Source organism: Ischnura elegans, chromosome 11 (assembly GCF_921293095.1).
Source record: "Ischnura elegans chromosome 11, ioIscEleg1.1, whole genome shotgun sequence".
Taxonomy (NCBI): domain Eukaryota; kingdom Metazoa; phylum Arthropoda; class Insecta; order Odonata; family Coenagrionidae; genus Ischnura; species Ischnura elegans.
Window position 1 is genome coordinate 83139769 of NC_060256.1, and position 16675 is coordinate 83156443.

Below are 16675 nucleotides of genomic sequence, written 5' to 3' on the forward strand. Positions count from 1 at the left end.
ATTCTCATCAAATTAACACACTGATAGTTTTGAGAAAAAGAGTTCACGCATTTTATGTACATGTTATTTTTTCAATTTCAGCAAATAGAAGTGCCAAGAATCATATAATTCGCTCTATTTCTCCACCAAATTTTTTTACCGCCATAATTTAGGGCATATTTTCAAGACTTTGCGTAAGACAATATGTTAAAATTGATAAAATGGTATGATTAGTATTGATATTACATTTTTCAAATAATAATCAATTTTTTTCAAATTCTCCTTCCGAGAATTCAACCAAATTTTTATTTTATCTCCTAGAAGTACCTTACTGGCAATTCCAAAAACATCATTTAGTGACGACTCATACATGGATTTTTAAAATTTGTAAATATTCTCCCGTGCGGCGATCCGCCTCCCATATTATACATAAATACATACACGAAGAACATAAATACATACAAGAAATAAATTATGTAGAAATACGATACAGGCGATATGCTTATACATATTAAAATTCTATGGAGGTGATCTGTTCCTGTACTGTTCCAGACCATATTATTATGACGGTATGCAGGGGCGATCCAAGATTTTTTTCTGGGGGGGGGGGGGCACAAGGGTCTGATAGGTCTTCTCATATATGAGATTAAAAACAACACACTACAGTTACTGTACAAAATATTCTCCTTATTTTGATATGAAAGTTATTAATAATAAATCAAATGATTGAGGCTACGTAATACAAAAAATATAACGAACGTAATGATAACCGTATTAAAAATCTTGTCTATTTTGGATGAAATGGTATGGCATTTGGAGACGGCGACCGACAGCTAAGGTTATATGCGCCATGAAGGAAGGGTTGGGTGGGAAGGGTGGAGAGAAACCCGGCGTCGGCATCAGCCTAATCCTAGAAAAAGGCGTTAAGGGGACCATTTTGGTTCGGAGTTGAAATGCTAATTACAATTTAATTTGTTAAAAATGATTAATGACACTGACTACGCCATTTCTTACGCATCACACCGTGAATCAACCCGCTCTCCGGCTAGAACACTTTTATTCTCACTAGTATTATATTACCGTTTTAATTAACTTTGAAATAATCACCGCTAATAAATATGATTCTATATTTTCTCGAAATAATCGCGGAAGTCTCCAATGTCAAAACTAGCTTGCAATGGACTTGAATTCGAAAATGGACTGATACAATTAAATTTCATTAATAATAACCTATACATGGACCGTTAAAGAAAATTCCTTAATTTTCTAACTTGAAATTCGATAGCCATCAATAAAAGTCGTACGACTCGCCTCAGTTTACGCTTTCTACATAGCGGCATATATATCAATCGGCGACTGTATATCTGCTCCTCTGTGTTGAGAAACGAACAAACGAATAACGATGTAAAATTAATGCCATAATCGGCATAATAGTCGTGAATGCTTGCTATAAAAAGACGAAAATACTCAATAGGGTGGTTTCCTATTTTGCTAATTGCCTAAATCGAAAGATTATTTCTCCTGGAGTATGTATTTCGCGCTTTTAGATTTTTAAATTACGGCATCTATTTTTCGCGATTAATTGAAAAGTGAAAATTTTCAAGCGCGCGAAAACGCGACGGCTAAGTATGAATGCTGGGAAAAGGCCGTGACACGTATTTCTGGTTCCGGCTGCCGCCGTGTAGGGCTACCTTGGTGCGAGGCTATAAGCGCCGCATGATGCAGGCTTCTTAAGGCCGTTTTACACGGTACACGGAATTGCGCAGGTTCGAGCTGCATTAATTTCTAAAATGGCGTCGAATTGCGCGAATGCATGAACGAAATTAGAACAGGGGCTATTTTTCCGTCTCGCATCCACGCATTCTCGCATGTGTTCTAGAAATTCACCGCTTTACACGACGAAATTTTGATTGCGCCTTCACACGTACGTCAGACTGCGCAATTCCGTGTACCGTGTAAAACGGCCTTTACAGATAGCGCTTGACATAAATAAGGATTATTAATAACCTATCAAACGAAGGAAACTTTCCGACCATAGCCAGTTTTAATAGGTGATTATTAAGACATGTTTCCCTGAGCTCTGTGCCACATGCATGCATTGGTAATCTCAGACGATGTAAAACTTCTATCTACTCGTATAGAAACTATGTCCCTGACGAAACTAAACTCCTTGGTGATTTTAATTTCGTGCGGGAACGAAACTAAACCTAGATCTTGTATTTACGTTTCCCTCAGGGTTGAAACGAAAAATTTTCGTTTCGTTTCACTTGCCATCATCCCTTCTCGTCACGTCCTTTTCTCAATTACTGAAACCATCGCTGACACCAAGGGGACTGCATAGAGTAGGCCCAATTCCATCCCATAGAAGGCTGATTTCTGTTGCCACTTCAGTCGCGGAGTTTCGATTAATTTCGTTTCGTTCCCGGGATTAAATTTTCGTCCCGGGTCGACACTAAACTCCTTGGTGATTTCAATTTGGTGCAGGAACGAAACTAAACCTAGACCTCGTATTTTCGTTTCCCTCCGGGTCGAAGCGAGACATTTTCGTTTCGCTTCACTTGCCATCCCTGGTTATAGCCCATTGTAAGCTGTCCTCGATTCAATCTAACAATTTGATCGTTGGATCCTTCTTCCTCATAGAATGGTCCTCCAAGATCGTTAGAACATTAATTGCGTAAGCTTGGTTTCGCTGTTAGTAGGACCCGCCCGCCTTTGTGACGGTGCGGGATTCCTCGTCCGATCCCTTCCTTCCCTATCCCCTCCCACGAGGCGTCGTCGGGCTCCTATCGCGGCGGCTCCTCCTTCCTTGTTCCTTCCTGTCCTTCCCCTCCTGCGGGCATGGGAAAAAAGCTAGCGCTTACAGTCCCTGCCCCAGGAGTGTAACCCGCGAGCCCGCCCTAGGTGTCTCGTTTCCACTGTCCTCGAATCACCTCCTTAGGGAGTTGTATAACCAATAGTTATAACAAAATACGCAAGTACTAAGCAACAACTTCAGATGAGGGATCGATACTTACAATTAAAGAAGGTCTCAGTTTTGGCCTCGGTGGCGGTGGGGTAAAGTCCTCGCTTGCCAAACCAGGGGTGGTGGCTTCGAATCCCGCCTGGGTAGGTGGTTCCTATTCAGGGCATGGATGTTTGTGACGTCCTTTGCTAATCCTCCGTTGTAAAGGCCTTAATGTGCTGTTTACGGAGAAGTTGGAAATAAATAAAGAGGGCAATCAATATAAGGCAAAGCTAACTTATTTTTAAATAAGTGGTAACGTTCCCTTTTTAATTCAACAAATGAACATTAATACACAAACATGAAACAAAATCGCCCAAGATATGTCCTCGTGAAGAAAATCGGGGCGACCAAAGTGCCCTTAATTCACAAAGTTAGTCAACACGGATTGCAAAAACACTCGCCCAGGAAAGGTATTCACGAAGAAATTCGGAAACGACGACACGTACCCTACTTCACAGGAATCATGAGGGTTCAAGGGGAACCCTCTTGGGGTTACAACCACCGGGGCCGGGACCCAAGCTCGTGGCTTATTCGCCCGATCACCCGGGGAGGGGCTGGACGGGAAGGAAAAAGGATGGAGGCGCCGTCGCGATCGGAGCCCGCCGACGCCTCCAGGGAAGAGAAAGGGCTGGAAGGAAGTGGGAGTAGGGATAAAGCACCCCAGCGCTATGGAAGCAAAGGGGGCCCTACCTAGCGAAACCATGCGTACGCAATTTCTCTGCCACCATCCCGGGGAGATTTTTCTATGAGGAAGAAAAATCCCAGATAGGGACAGTGGGAAACCCTACTTCACAAATCAAAATACACAACACACATTGAGAACACAATAAGTACTTGGGGCGAAACATCGGGAGCGACGACGCGTAGGTACGAACGAACGCCACTATCAAAGATTATATGTATAGCCACCACTGTAATTACAATACTCCCCTTTTTTTGTTTCTAGTCGACAACCAGAATTGAAGTCCATTATCACGTTACTATCATTGTTTCTGCATGGTGTCCTCATGAATTGCTTCGAAGGTTACCCCATGATATTATATCTTTAAATATATCGTTGCCCTCGCCCATTTTATTCTATGAGTTCCAATCCCTTCAAGAACTTTCATCCATTGGCGCGCCGCACGCGCGTTGCAGCTGTAAATACCGGTTAACTATTTTACTTATATCTATTTTTACGTATTTAAATATACATTCCGAAGTATCACTGCATACTGCTGCATTGCCATCGAGTATTATTCATTAAACCAAAATCATTGAACAGGCTGGGGCAGGGGCGGATCCAGGATTTCTTTCTGGGGGGTGGGGCACAAGCAAGGCCGTGTCCAGGATTTTGTTCTGGCGGGGGCACAAGGTTACCTCGTAATACAAAACGAACGCAATGATAATGGGACTTTATTAAAATTTTCCATATTTTTTAAGGTTCTGGGGGGGGGGGGGGGGGGCACGTGCCCCCATGCCCCCCCTAGATCCGCCTATGGGCTATTATTTTTCTTCATTTCATCATTTCGGGGGAACGCTCCATAATAACGCTCCCTCAGTAATAACGCTCGCGGGGCGTACTGAAAGGCGGCAGCTTCACGCTACGCTGGCGAGCAGCGACGTCATGGCAAAATTAGTAGTGAGGGAACGTATTTTCCTTAAATTTTTTTAGAAGTGAAATATTACCCTCTGTGTTATTTATTTTGTTAACCAGTGACAGAACGGCGTTCTGACGCGTTCCGGCACCATGACACCACTGCTGGCGAGAATATATTTAGCAGAAGAAAAAGGTCCTCCTTAACCTACCCTAATTACCCGATATGTGTCTCGCAGACTTTTTCCTCTTCCAAAAATAAGATAGTTTTAGTAGAGACGACGATTTGAGACAATGGATGGCATTCTTCCAATTTCACCCAAGACATTATGACATGATAAATGCTACAGATGAAGCGGCGAAGAAGGCATAAGGAAGTGTGCGCTTTTTCGTTAAGGCATACACAATCTCGAAGGAGCTTCAAGGAGGATGTCACCACAGCATGGATAAAAATTCGAAGGCTATAACGCAACAATTTGCTTTAAACTCAAACAGTGCAGTCGATTTTAATAGTCTCGGCACGTAGAAATTGAGAGTTAATAATAGCATTAAGATCAATGAAGGTATTTATGAGATACATCCAAACATCAGAAATAAATACAACAAATGAAATCAACAATGTTTTACGTTCGAATATCACACTTGATCCTCGTTTTATAATGCTTGCGATTTGGAATTCACCTGAAGGAAAGGAAAGAACATTCATTAAAATGCACAAGTTTTATATTCAATTAGGTTAAAACGCATTCCCGTCCTTTTAAGCGACAATACTGATTATTCCACTAGGTTAGATAAAATATTTAACGTTGATAATATATTGGTCCATATCTTGTGGCGTTCAGAAAAATTATGACGCTGAAAATTTTTAAACCTATTCCTATAATAAACGATATTGGAATATGCTGAGCGAAATCATTTGAAGCACAGAAATTTTCCTTGAACGCCTGTCACGCCTGAAGTAGACTTTACAATACCGAAAAAAGTTGAAAGTGGAAGAATCCTAAAAACAGTATCTAATGCAGAAGAATGATACACACAAATGGATCCACCAAGTGAGTAATGAGAAAATCCAGAGAGAAGATGGACGTATTCAGAGGAAGACAAAACAAATTATCGTCCTAACTCCGAGACACGATGGTCTAATGGAGAAAATCACAAAAAAAATTCTGTCCCAACTCCAAGTCCCATTTAATACAGTAAATTCCAGTTAATGGACCCACCGGTTAGTTGGGGCAGCCGCTTAATTGGGGCAGATCTTGAATAACAGAATCCAATGCTCCTAGAGTTTTCTCCGCTTAACTGGGACAGCCTGCCTCTTTATTGGGCCATAACTCGTCAACATTGACTCTATACTGGCGACGAAATAAAGTTTTTTTCATATTAGAATGCTGTTTTTTAACATTCTGATCCTCTGATTTAGTCTTATTTTTCACAAGAGTACCTATTCTTGTCTTATTCTTAAATCTCTTGTTGTAATACTATCCGTGAAAAGATTCGGATTCCGTTTCTAGACCATGATACATAAATCAACGCAGCTTCTTTTTTAAGAGAGGACTCGAGTGGCGGTAGTTGGGCTAGAGATGATTAAAATAACTCAGGATAGTGAGAAAAATGTGGAGAAAACCGTGGTGAGGGTTTACGAGCGGGTGCGGGCTAATTTCTACGGATAACTTGCTGATGTGGAGCAGAGAAGACTGGTCGAGATGAACGATGTTGCTTACAAAGAGCGTTATGTTTGCTACATCTTGTACAAAAGTTAATTGAATGATATGGTCAATCAACACTCCTCCTTTCCACTGTTAAACTGAGCTATCGTCATTAGAAAATTACATGTTTTTTCCTTCCTTTCTCTTTTTCCAAGCCCCATCGCAGTAGTTGACGCATGCACAGATGCCATTTTTCTCATCACTCGCATCTAGTCATTTGAGAACTAAAAGACTAAAACCAGTGTCAGTGGTGGGATTTATATCGTGTTTTACATGTAAATGAACATTGAATAAGTGACATTTTTTAAGTGCCGGAAATTGAATATCACTCCTTTTCTTGAGTGAGGACCTTTTACTGGCTGAAAATCGCTATACGGGACAAAATTAAAAATTATCCCCAATCCAGTCATCGCCGTTTGGTTGTGATAAATGGGGTACCAAAATCGACGATGGCTCGGTTATTGCAGCAACAGCATAGACCGAGAGAAGAAAGGAGCTACAATGGAAAGCAAGCACCACCTCTGAAACGCAAACTTCAAGGTAAGGATCCAAATGTCGAGGACGCTTTAAATCAATGGTTTTCAATTGTGAGCGAACGAGGGTTTTACCCCAGTTCAACGTATCAATTGCCTTACTCCAGGAGTAATAATCTTTCGATTTAGGCAACAAAAAATTAATGGGAAACCACCCGGTTACCATCACTTCCGTCCGAAAACCCACATCCTGCCTCCGATAATCAACCAAATGATGTCAGAGAATCGCTAACGTGGTTCACTGACATCAGTTCTCGACTTTCCTCTTTCCGCACTCACTATGCTCCGCGGCGTTGCGATAGTATTTATGTCGGACTTTCCTACAATCACCCCATTAAATTCACTCCATCTGTATGTTCTTTCAGATCACTTACCGTTAAAATTTTCCATTCCCTTATCAAATAAAACAATTTTGCCGTCAGAGACTGGGATAGCTATGTTATCTTTCTGAATGATTCCCTTTCCTCTATTTCTCCAATTTCAAAACCCACTCCTGCAGTAACCGATAAGCAAGCGGAAATTATCACCACCGCACATCACTCAGCAAAACGCCGTGTTTCGCGCTCCTTCACTCCCCGTGACAAAAGGCCTGACAAACTCCCTCATATTTTAGTCACGCACATCAAGCGCCGCTCGTCCACGGTGGCAAAGATCGCGAGTCCCCGCAGGTAAAGTTAATAGGGTAGTTTCCTTCATCAAAGAAAACGAAAGGCATCGATTGCGATTCCTTACCCACCATTAGTGTATTCATAATATACAAATTACTTGGTTTTAGAAATACCGATTTAGACGAATGGCAAGGGTCAATTTTATCCTCATTTGAAAAAGGACAGATTGGCGTCCATGCGATGCCACTCCACGTGACGTCACAGGGACTTAGATAGGAGTTTTACATCGTCTGAGGTTACCAATGCATGCATGAGGCACAGAGCTCAGGGAAACATGTCTAAATAATCACCTATTAAAACTGGCTAAGGTCGGAAAGTTTTCTTCGTTTGATAAGATATTAATAATCCTTATTTAATCCAAGCGCTACCAGCTAGCTTGGTACCTACCTGCTAGCAGCCTGCATCGTATCAGCGCTCAGAGCCTCGCCCCAAGGTCACCTCACTTGCGGCAGCGGGAACCAGAACGACGTCACACGGGAATTTTCCCGGCATTCATACTTACCCGTCGCATTTTCGCGCGCTTGATAATTTTCACTTTTCATTTAATCGCGAAAAATGGATATCGTCATTTAAAAATCTAAAAGCGTGAAATACGTACTCCAGGAGTAGTAATCTTTCGATTTAGGCAATAAAAAAATAATAGGAAACCACCCTATTATAACAAACCCTCAAACACTGTCAAAAAATAAATCTGTAATTTTAGTAACATTACCTAGAAATATTATGTAGCAAATCCCTTGAAAATCCAAACAAATGTCATGCTAAGCCAATCCGGCGAACTATCAAGCGTTTAAAAAATTCGGAGAAAATTTTCCTCCACCCGCTCACTTCCGACTCTACTTTTAGTTTCTGATGCCGCTCAAAAAGTCTAAATCCAAGATGATCATCTGCAAAACACTATGTTACTGGACTCTTCGCATTCACCAATTGAACCCACAATTAATTCCTTCTTTGAAACCCTTCCGTCTGTTTCCTGCTTTCATTCCCATCGCAAATCCATCTGATGTTTGAAATATGTATTTTGAATTATCTTTCTTTCAAATAAAGCTCCCAGCTTGTATAATATTTCTAACGCTCAGTTGAAATATTCCAGATGATCTTCAAACTTTCTTTTTCTTATTTACGATCTTTTTAATCTCTTCTATTCTCTTCCATATCTTCCTAGTGCTTGGAAACAAGTAAAAGTCATTCTTCCTCCCAAACCCAGCAAAGACTAAAATTCCTGAAAACCCTCACCCAAATCCTCTACTTTCAAATCTGTCTAAAATCCTCGAAATTCTTGTTCTCCGCCGGTTTGAATCTTTTTCTACTGATAACAATATCATCCGGCCTAATCAGCTCTGATTCCGACGAAAAATGTCCGCTTTTCACCAGATTCTCCGTCTGGTGGAGAAAATTAGCCATAGTTATAAACGCCGACTCACGACCGACGCGGTATTTTTAGAAATTGCCAGGGTGTTTGATGGAGTGCGGCACAGGGGCCTAATTTATAAACTCCATCAACTCAAATTCCCTCCCTCCGATATTATTTTCGTCTAAGGCTATTTGAAACAAAGGAAATTCTGTTTCGCCGAAGCAAAAACCTTATCCTTGCGTCCGAAGGAAGTAGGCGTTCCGCAAGGATCAATTTTAGGTCCACTACTCTTTACACTATGCGTTAACGACATGCCATCTACAAAATTCATGGTTTTAGGATTAAATTTGTGAAAGCTATTTATTATGAAAAATGAAAAAGAAGAAACTTCGTGCCTTCACATGAAATATTTATTCACACATTTACACGACCATGATTTCAACGTAAGACGTTATCATCAGGGGAGCTCAATCAGTGGTTTCAATCAACTGATGATGACGTCTTACGTTGAAACCATGGTCGTGTAAATGTGTGTATAAATATTTCATGTGTAAGCACAAAGTTTCTTCTTTTTTATTTTTCATAATTCCATCTACAGACAAGTCAACACTCCACACGTACTCCAATGATACTGCGATCGCAGCGACATCACGGCGGGGAGACACAAACATCATTAAACTCAATGTTTATTGTCCACGATAAATAGAAAAAAATAATAAAATAATGAAAAAAAATCATAGCTTCTTGCAATAAAATAGAGAAAAATAAAACTTAATATGCAATCAATTTATTTTAAATCTAAAGTTATATGTACACTATTTGCATTGAGCCAGTCGTAAAGACTCGCAAGCACTAATGCACTCCTAACGCAAATTGTGATAAAAAGGTTATGAAGACATACGATATAAGATTATACGACCGCGAGGTTGTGAAGAGCTTGTAATCTATAGAGATTAATGTTTGATAATGTGTGAGCTCTGACAAAGGCGCCATTTGCAATTAGGAAGGAGTACCTACTTTCATCAGAGATATTAGCTGTGAACGCGATCCATTTCAACCTTTATAAGTTACATGAATTCCACAAGCCTGTTTCTCGTGGCAATTTCATCGGTAAAATATTCCTGAAATATCGGTAAAATATTTCCAGAATTCCATTAATTCCATTAAATCGAATTTACTTATAATAAATCCACATGGCAAAGCTTAGTGCAGAAAATCTGTTTTATAGAAACGTTGCATGGGCAGCAGCTATTTACTATACACGTTATTGGAATATTATGAACCTTTTTACCGAAAGTTCGCCGTGATCAGTACGCGTTTACATTAATGATGAGACAAAAACTGAATACAAACCAACAAATAATAAATAAGGCCATAAGTTTATGGAAGGTTTGCATAATATTGGAAGGAAGTTGGAAAAAATTCGAGGCATGGCAAAGGATGCATTCAAAAACAAGAGTTTTCCCACAGTCTCTCTAAAACGAAGAGGAAGGTTAAGTAATTGGGGTAATAGCAAGGTTTTTCTACAGACTTTTTAACCCACGCATCTCATAGTGAATACCGAGAGAGATCTGAAGAGAATTATATTCTGTGGTATGAATAGTTTCCGTTCAATATACTCAAAGGTTCAAAGGCGGCTTGGGACGCAAGAAACAAGTATCAATGCGCATGAAATGCAAAATTATACTCATCGAGCTCTATTTGACATATCATATGGGTTCTTTGTTATAAAAATGCATTTGATATTGGGTTCAAGAGTGTGAATTTGGAGTGCTTTTGAGAAATATCCAAAGAAACAACATAAATTGCACGATTTTCTATTGATTCGGTACAATGTCCAGACTATTACAACGCTACACGCAGTGCTGTAGTTGGGAATAAAATTTAGGCGGTACTTACCAAAATTTGCCAATAGCTGAACATGTATTATATATCTGGCCGCGATTGAAATGTCAAACTCAAACTCTTATATTTGATCCAAGTTGTGCCACGAGATAACTCTGAACAAGTAATTAATCATATCCCGATTTTTATTTCTGTAATCCATTGGACAATTTACAGTAGGGCAATTTTTTTTACAGATTTTAAAAGGTAGTTTAACCGATACGCTTATAACGAGTTTTGATTTTAGGGGGTACGCCGTACCGGATCGTACCGCCTCAACTACAGCACTGGCTACACGCAGGGGCGGCTCCAGCCAGGGGGCGCGGGGGGCGCGCACCCCCCCCCCCCCTGGGCGGTGACTGACGGAATTTTTTTGCTGCTTGCAATCTCCTCTTGCCTATGCCAGGAAAGGCGAGAATGAAATGATGGCTTGTCACCCATTTTGCTACCAAGTATCAATTTGTGAAGCGAAGCGCGTGTGGCCGAAGTCACCCCATTCTACGGTACATCGTTCCTACAGCCAGAAAGTTTTTCTCGAAGTTGAGATGTTCCGAATAATTTGTTTCACTATCGGCAGGCGAGTTTATTTTCTTTGTAGAAAATTTCTGCAACTATATATTCCTTAGATGAGCTTGCCAGATCTATGATTCGAATTTGAAAGTCTGCAACTCCGACAACAGATTCATCGATCGTTTCCACTCGTGCGCACGGTCAAGCAGCACAAAGGTGGAGCGCAGGTATCTGTTTTGCTGGCCTGCTGTTTCAAGTTGGAGCTCTGTACAATTACGAGCAAAAATTGTTGAAGATTTCCTCTGACGACACATTCTAAAGTTGAAGAGTTTCTCTCTGAAACGGTTGGAGTAATTCATCAATCACACGTGAGCTTGGACAGTTGCATTCGTTTTGGGGTTGTATTCTTTTTTTATGTTATCAAACTGATTTCTCTTTCTTTGTGTACGCGTAGATCTAAATTTATTTGCATAGATATGCAAAATGGTTAGGTGGCTAATAAGGAAGAAGCCTCGGCTAGAAAATGATTCAAAGGAACAAGATTCGACATCTCTTCCCGCGACTTTTTAAAGCATCAAGTAAACGTAATAAAACCATTGTTGATATCTTAGGTCATCAAATGACAGGTAACTGTGAGACTAAATGGCTAGAAAGGCAAAAAGCTATTTTAACTTATAGAGACGACTTACATGATATTGCCAAAGTTCTCGAAAAAGTGTCAAAGTGGGATGATTATAAAACGGCAACTAAAGGAAGATATTTATTGTTATCAATTTGTAACTGTGAATTCATTTGAACTGTATATAGTCTGAGTGATGTTTTTAGTGCAATTTATATTTTAAGCAGATATTTGCTAAATGAAACTGTAGATGTTTTTCAAGCTAAAAGAAAGTTTACCAAACTTTTGAAGTACTAAAGGATAAGCGGATGAACTCTTATAAAATTTTGTCTGGAATTTTTGCAAAGGCTAAGAAAATGATGGAGGATATGAATGTTCAAATCCGCATTCCACGTGCAGCCAATCGACAAAAGAATCGAGCAAATTACCCGGCTACCAATGATGAAGGCGATATAATCGCGTATTGGGAAAAATAATCTATATTCCCATCTTAGATTACGTAAATACGGATATCAAGGACAGATTTGCTGGAGAGTCAATAGAGTGCTTCAAGTTGAATACACTAATCCCAGCTGTTTTCATGGAAATAAAAAATTCGGACTCGTTAGAAAGCATGCTTGAAAAAATATGTGATAAATATACACCGTTATTGAAAAAAAAATAAAAGTACAATGTTAACGGAATTAGATAATGAGATAACTTTTTTGAAAAAAAAATCCGGAATTTAATGACATGAAACCAATGAAAACTGCCATGGAACTTTGTGTGTGCACATGATTGTATTTATAAATACTTGATAATAATCTCTATAATAACTTCTCAAAAATATTTTCCAAGATATTCAAATGAAATGCGGCAAATGATTTTACTGTCGACTTCAGTTGTATTTTCTTGATCAATCATACAATAGTTCCTGAAATCCAAAAGTTAAATACTTATGGGTAAAATTGGAATTTAATATATTGAAGAGAAAACTTCATTTCGCCCGCTAAGCACTTTTGTCAAGGGGTATAAAATGCGAACTCGCATCATGTACCGTAGACTACCCTCTATTTATAAATGTTACGCTTATGTCTGCTTTTTCTCTCTCAATTTTTGATCTACAGGAATGGGGTTTGCTGCATTTGGTGTGGATTCTCTGTTTTCATGATTTGATCATATTTGAAAGTGCATAAATAATACATGAGTCGTAAATTATACTCACAATTTTCCCATAAGATTGCACAGCGTTTTTTTTTATTTTCTCGCCCTATTTCTCAACTCTCAACTCTCCATCGAAATCTACGATTCGAACGTCTATTCAAAGCTTGTGTCTCCCGCTTGGAACGAAAAATATACAGATCGTTTGAAATTCCACACGTAAATCGGAAATTACTTTTACAACTTTTTCCATAAAATAACACGGGCTTTTGCAATTTTCTCGGTGTATTCGGTGCAATTCGCTCATCAAAACCAAACAATTTGTACCAGTTCCTTCATTATTTCTCAACTATAATGCCGAAACTCTTATCTTATTTTGACGCTAGTATGCCACATCATGAGAGATAGAGAGAGAGTGGGGGGAGGGGTAAGCAGCCCGTCGCGCCCCCTCCTCAAGGAAATCCTGGAGCCGCACTTGGCTACACGACCTATAAATATCAATGAAAACATAACACAGCTCATCGCACGAGAGAGTGAAGCGAGTGGTGAGTATCAAACGCCCGGCGCGCTTAGCCGAACCCCGCCGACGTGTTGAAAAAATTAACGTAACTTTTTAAAAATTAACTAACGAGCGGATTTTTAAAATTTCTTCAGATGTCTCTTCACACACTTCACTGAAATCCCTAATATTATTTTCCTTAGGTAATTTTTTTCTGCCGTTACCTGTGTTCCACTTTATATCAAAATCGCGTAAATTTACTCAGGAACTTACATAAAATATTAAATCTATGGGCCGGTTTCGCGATTTTCCCCAAAAAAAGTAAATAAAACCCGAAGTTAACGAACTCTTTCATTTGAATTCATTAGTTTAACTGACCTATTTTACGGCAACTTTCGAATAATCTGAAGTCGAGGTAGCTGTTGTAGCACAAAACAGACGCAAAACTGATCCTAATAAATGCAAGAGCTAATAGGCAGAAATTACTGAGAAAATGTGAATAACTGGTAACATTAACATTATTGGCAACTGCAAAAATTACGAGAAGCCTACTGAATATATATCTAAAAATTCATCATTTTTTCGTAAAGAAATTAAAGATAAAATATTTTTTATACATACAGCATGTTGATAATATACATGGAAAAAAACATGCAGAAAATCCTCGCACCTTGACTTCTACATGACTTCTTGATTTTCATGCCCTACAACGTCACTTTTCGCCGCTTGTATTTGGTCCCTGCGTGCGGGCGTACATCTTTTGGTGAGCCTTAAATGGATGGGCAGAGCTTCTTTTGTCCGGTGTCAAGTGAATACAGATGAGCTCTGAAAAGCTTCACCTAGAGTCGCTTGGTGGCAGAAGGAACAGAAGATAGAGGGAGCCATCTTAAAGGAAGAAGAAGCGATAATCGCTGGCCTCCAACACTCTATATGGAAGGCTTAGAAATATATTGGTATATAGTAGCCAAAAAATGAAAGTTTTTCCATAATAATTTTCAAAGAAGTTAGAATTGTGTTGAGGGCTCCCAGTATGTGCTGCTTAACCGGCGGTTCCAAGTGTAACTATGACTATAACATTGTATTTCTACGTAGTTAGACTATTTTGGAGTCGGTTGCCCTAGATATCTTAAAATCAACAACAATTGACTTACACCACGGTTGCCGACTTACAAAAAATATTGGGGGGGGGGGGCAAACCGGGGATCTTGCCCCGGGAAATTAGATAAGTGGTGAGTTTTAAGTTTTTTAAGCATTTTAGAAGAGTCATATGGTCAACATTAGAACCCTGATAACTCGAATCTCGATATCTGGACACTCCGGGGAAAATCGACAAGCCTGACACATTTTTTCCTAAACCCATAACGAATTTTTGAGGGGGCTCGGGCCCCATGGAGTCGGCGCCACTGACTTACACCAATATGTTTCTCAGCCCTCCATATTATTAACTACGTCTACAAAATATTAGGTCCGAACAAAATGGAAATGTATTGTACGCGCCTAGTAAGAGACTCACTCAAGATTTCAACGGGCAAATTAATTAGAACTTTCATTATCTTATGTTTAGCACCACTGGTGTGCATTGATCCTCAATTCAGGAGGATGGGGGCTAGATTCCCTCCCTTAGATACGACCCTCCAGAGACTATCATTTATTGTCGATAAAATTTCTCTGGCACCAATGCAGAGCGTTACCGCGGTAACGAGAAGCGATTGCGCCTATCAGACTACTTCAGGAATGTTCGCCAAACTCAAGTGAAGTGATTTCGGCTTTTAGGGTATGCCTATATCTTTAACTCGTGCTCAGGCCAACAATATCTTGAAATAATGGAGCAATAGCAGAAAAGGTGGGAAGATCAACGCATGCTTACTTAAACTCATTTTAAATTAGGCTATAGCCAGGGGCGGATCCTGGATTTTTTTTCTGGGAGGGGCACAACCAAGGCGGTATCCAGGATTTTGTTCTGGGTGGGGCACAACGATACCTCGTAATACAAAACGAACGCAATCATAATGGGACCGTATTAAAAATCTTGCATATTTTTGAGGGTCTGGGGGGGGGCACGTGCCCCTAAGCCCCCCCCCCTGGATCCGCCTATGGCTATAGCTACACATTTGCCGCCATGGAAGTACACCAGATTGAACTTGCATTCAGCCAGTGGATTTTACCAATTATTCGGGTATGAACTTTTTATCCCTCGTGCATGCTAAGTAGAATGAATCTTCATTTTCCCCTCCAAGGTATGCAATCTTGGCGCACGATAGGATTGCATTGGATCGAAAACATGCCTTAAAACAAAAAGTATAAAAATACTACTTTTATTTTTTGAACTACTTTTTTATTTTTTGAATTGATAGCAGAACAGCAGAATAGCAGAACTAACCACTGAAATTTTTCATAGCAAATAAAAGGCGGGCTTTTTTTAGCGATGAATTGTTAAACAATTACTAATTTTTATTGTTTAAACAAGTCTTGATAGCAGAACATTTAACTAACCACTGAAATTTTTGAAAGCAAATAAAAGGCGGCTTTTTTAGCGATGAATTGTTAAACGATTACTATTTTTTATTGTTTAAACAAGTCCTATTTGCTTATTAATATTTCAAATTACATAAAATTAATGTCAGAATGTGCATAAATGCCGTTTCTTCTAAACAATGGTTCCTTAGTAATTAGCATTTATGTTATTATCCATTTTTTACTCTAAGTCCTGAATCAGCAATTTTAAAAGGATAATACTTTATAAACGGTTCCGTGCTATGCTGAGATAAAGGAATAATTATTCATCATAAGGATACTGCTTGCACGTACACAACTTTCAAGGAAATCGGTTATGATCGCCAGACATGATTTTGCAATACCTGTCTGAATTGAGATGAAAAGGTCCCTATCACAGTTAAATTAGCTTTTAAACTTAATTATTTTATTTTCCTCATTTCGGAGAGAGCTCTTGCCACTTAGTCTCTGTATAACAAGCATCTCGCCGATGAATTGGTCATACGATGTCCAGCGCTCGCAAATACAATGCCTATAGTGGAATGAAGCCTGTGAATGTCCTTAGCACTTTTGGATGAGGCTTTTAGAGGAACTTTCATGTTTAATTGAATTGTGTCATATTTCAGAGACAGTCAAGAAATAATAGCCTGAATTTGTGCATAAAAGTATCCGTTTACTTGATGCATCCTTCTGATGACAAACACGAGATT

The 16675-nt window shown here is 39.5% G+C and overlaps 1 protein-coding gene across 2 annotated transcripts in view; it reads right to left on the reverse strand.

Moving 5' to 3' along the window:
• The window catches only part of LOC124167877, a 64174-nt gene that overhangs the window by 42854 nt on the left and 4645 nt on the right, over positions 1–16675 (reverse strand). The window contains exon 1 of one of the 2 annotated variants that reach the window (XM_046545934.1): positions 2994–3089. The exons of the other annotated variant lie outside the window; for it this stretch is intronic. The gene's annotated coding sequence lies outside the window, so the exon portion shown is untranslated. Of the gene's footprint in view, positions 1–2993; positions 3090–16675 lie in introns of those variants that run through there. 2 annotated transcript variants of the gene reach the window in all.